Source organism: Teleopsis dalmanni, chromosome 1 (assembly GCF_002237135.1).
Source record: "Teleopsis dalmanni isolate 2A chromosome 1, ASM223713v2, whole genome shotgun sequence".
In the NCBI taxonomy this organism is placed as follows: domain Eukaryota; kingdom Metazoa; phylum Arthropoda; class Insecta; order Diptera; family Diopsidae; genus Teleopsis; species Teleopsis dalmanni.
Genome location: NC_051846.1, coordinates 226,579,977 through 226,584,504, shown reverse-complemented (window position 1 = coordinate 226,584,504; position 4,528 = coordinate 226,579,977).

Genomic DNA, 4,528 nt, shown 5'->3' with positions numbered 1-4,528 from the left:
GCGCTACTATTAAAGTATGTGTTGGTATATTAACGTATGGTTCACTGTATTAGTGAGTGTCTAGTCTCATACTAATCTTATAGGCTTTTTTAAGAACATTTTAATCCGTAGTTAAATTTTTTTGGAGAGTCTGTCTTGATAATACTACTGTAGCTAACTAAGCTACATAACGAAGAGTGTGTATTAGTGAGTTAAGCTCATTTTTGAGTTCTCTTCAAAACTGGCAACACCAGAAATTATATCATTATCTGGTAATTGACTTATTGGTTAAAAGCCAAGTTTAGAGCAGTAAACTAAACCGGTTGCTGGGCACAAGTAGCAGATACAATATCATTTTTGTTTATTTTCTCATTCAGTCTTTTTTAAATCATTCGCGATTTTTTATTTCAAATTCGATAGTATAATATGAGTATATATTGAGAGCATCGAAAAGGCGAGAGTGAGTGATAGAGATTGGGACTCTCAAATGGACTGCTTTTAATTTTAGAATTTTTTATAAGCAAAATTAATTTATACTGCAGACTTTGCAATTTCATGTTATGCATATCAGACTATGAATTTATGCATTTTAGTCGCAGATAAATGATATACATATGGTACATGTGTACATGAAAACAATATAAGAAGTAATGTACTATAATCACTATACTTATAATTAATTACCTATGCATTGTAAGAACACAGCATAGGGATTTGTATTAAATCAACAGTAATGTAGTGATAAGAATAAATAGGCGTTCATTACTAAAAATTAGTAGAGGATTTATTCTAAAATTGTAATAGTTAGTAACAAGTGCTAATAAGCAGTATTAAATCATGATGGAATAAACTATGGTAATAACTTCATTCTATAAATAGTCTCCAGGTACTATATCAAAATACATTTAACTTCATTTTAGAATTTAATTGCTTTTTAATTAAAAAACGAGAACTCTATTGGGAAAGGCTACCAAGATTACCACAATCTAAAATGCTTTTAGGGACTTACAACCTAAGGCGCTTCAAAGATTGTATAGCACAATCAAAAAATAACCTTAGAATTATTGCAGAATTATTGACCGGTCACCATAGATTGAATAATGACCTATCGAAGTTAGGAATTTAATCCAACTCAGACTGCAGATACTGTAGAGAAGAGAGAGAAACTGCATACCATGTGCTTGGGGAGTGCCCGGCACAAGTGGAAGAAACACTTAGGAGCGTACCATATTTTATGTATCATAAGGATCCAATACTAGAAAAGACAGGCTCTACACTCTCTTTCATTAAAGAAATCGGAATTGGAGAAACACTCTAATCCGTCTAAGGGGCACAATAAAACTTTTAGGTCGCATTGCACGATCCTTTCTTTCCAATAATATAATAATAATTAAACAACAAAACACCAAGTTGATATATAAGTCAAGTACAGCTTTGGTACAATTAGCTATAATAAACAACTGACAGGGTAAGAGTTCAATCCTTGGTATTTGCAGTCTAAAAAAAAAGAAAATATAAAAAATAATTCTAAGACCACTGATGATGGATATTTGGCAATACTCGAAACAGCTGTATGGTCAGTCGAAAATTCAATTAATTAATAAAATAATAAAAATTTTTACTGTTGTGATTTAATACTGTTCGAAGTACCTCTCTATTGAATACAATAGTTTATATTAGGAATTTAGTTTCTTTCGTCATTGAATTGAATAAATCTTCATTTAAAATAAAAGCTTTGTTTTGAGACTTTCAATACATTAGTAGATAACTGAGAAATAAGAGATAATGTTTAGAATAATACTACTAATACTAATTAATTTTATTATACGATTTTTTAGATTTATTTAGAACAGACAATTTGCAAGTGTCAGCTTCTGAATTTCTATTTAATAAACAATTTTGTCATTCGTTAGTCAACCTCTGACAGCATTTTTAGACTATATATAATCTTAAAGTGAAAATAGCTGCACAGAGATATAGCAAAACGTATATGTAATGTTTCTAGAACAGTTCATAAATTGTTAGGATTCGATAGATTATCTGCCGCTAGTATTCTTAGATTAAATGTAAAGTTATAAGAAATGCAAAATGACAGTGAAGCTGGAATGACAAGGAGGAAGAGGAAAAAATACATGCCACTTTCTTCTTCTCATTGCAGTTCAAACAAAAGTCTGGAGTTGTCATATTTACCTTGGATTTATATTTAATATTGACATGTTTTTAATTCCACTAGTACATGTATAGTTCTAAAATTAATTTTGACGTATTTAAAAGATTTTTGATTATAATTTTTTTTTTGGTTCTAGAAAAATGTGTTAACTACATATCCCTATTTAAGGTTTTTGATTATAATATGTTTTTTTTTTGGTTCTTGAAAGATATATTAATTATATATCCCATTTGAATTCTTATCCACTGTAATACAGAGAACATATAGTTATATCAAAGAATCTTCCTTTCTATGTATTATGTTTAATTATGCTTTTCTAATCTTTTAAATGTTCTTTGACTATAATGTTTAAAACATATAATATCATCACTACTTTTCTCGTCCCTCATCACTACTGCATATTCTAATGAATATAAGAAAACATATGCTTTAAAAACAATTTCTTTACAAATATGTATGTATGTTACTTGGTTTCTTAAAGGCCTTTTCATATATCTTCAAACGTTTGAAACAGTAGCTTCACACTGTAAAGACTACAGAACCTGGTGTAATATAAGCCGAATTCTATTTAAGTCTAAGTTGGGTTGTTGTAATGTAAATGCGGACATACACAAAGTATTTCAAAAGCGGAAAATATATTGGCTTATGGTAGCATACCTTCATATGGTATATTGTTGTTATTGTTCGAAGTGCTAACTTACATGTGCGTTAGCTGTCTCTAACGTGCTCTTCATAATATTTATAAATGCAACTTACTGGCTTGCGAATTCTCCGAAACTTGGTAAGACCGGTTAATAATATTTGTAGACAGAAAGATAGACCACGTTTAGAGCTCGCTTTCGTATGAGTATGTATTTACAGAGCGTACACACAAATACTACTTACTACAGCAAAAGCAAGTTGTACGCTGCAATGTTGAGTGAAGACGGTTGTCTTGAGATTGACTTTTAGACTTTATGTGAGGCTCTATTGTTAGTCTTAGCCTGGTTGGTGTGTTGAGCACAACACTTGTATTTGAGGTACCGGAACGTGTCTTTGTTGTCGCGTTTTATTTACTAAATTTATTAACAAGGCACTACGTGCGTTTCGTTGAAATAAGGTGTGTGTTTGAGTGTGAATGAATCTTTCAATCGATTCTATATAAGTGAATAAATATTTCTTTCATATAATTTAATACTTCTTTAACAGAAAAAAAAAAAAAAAATAAATAAATAAATATTTTATTAAAGAATTTTTGAGTTTATAAGCTGCAAATGTGCAGGAAGTATTGCGTATGGCATACAAATCGAAGAAAAAATTATATGGATATGGAGAAGATATGGAGAAGTGTTAAAGTGTTTTGCTATTTCAACTGTTGTTGGTGTAGTTGTTTTTTGTGCTTGTTGTTGTTGTTGTTTGCCCTTGTAAAATTGAATGAATTTATTTTGTATTTTTTGTAGTAGGTTTTTCCCTTGAAGTATTATAATAAGTGTCTGCGCTGATATCGATGATGTCACATTGAAAATTGAAAAATTTTTAAAAAAAGTTTTTGAAAATAATTTCATATGAATAATGAAACACGTTTTAACAATATATTTTACTGTTTATTTTTGCACATAATATTATTGGATGCTTACTTATTTTGAATATATAATAAAAGACTTAAACAACAAACTTGCCTTAGAGCAACCTTCACTTTTCTGCTATCGTAAATTCATATGCAAAGTGTGCAAAGCAAGTTTGTTTTTTAAGTCTTTTAGTGGATGATATAAATTTGAGAAAAAAAACACACTCGTAGTTTAAAATAGTTTGTGTGCAAAATTTTAACTAAAAAATTTTTGTTTCATAACAATTGCTTGGCATGATTTAACTCTTTTGACCACAATTATCAACATCATTCGCACCAAAAAAAATTAGCAAAAAACACAACAGCCAACATCTTCATCAACTTGACAATATGCAAAATGTGTAAATAAGAAATAAAAATACTTAATATATATATAAAAAAAAATTAAATTAAAAAAACAAATAAATACGTAATAACAAATAATATTTAAAATATTCCAAATAAGTACGGAAAAAACCTTTTAAACACTTGTTAAATTCACTTGAAGTAATGTTCGAAAGTAATGACTAATCAGCTGCAATTTAAATTGAAAGAAATTAATTTTGTTTGTAGGAAAAAAATTCATAAAAATACATAAAAAATTAATTAATAAAAATAATTAAAATGTATAATAAATCACTCTAAGTTTTGAGCACGCATCGTTGAACCCGGCAAGGCGAGGTGCACCCTCTTAATTATTTTTGCAATATTTTGAGATACTTGCAACAATTTCAATTCAGTTATAAAAATATTAAAAATAAGTTTAAATATTTTGAAAATATCAAAAAAAAAAA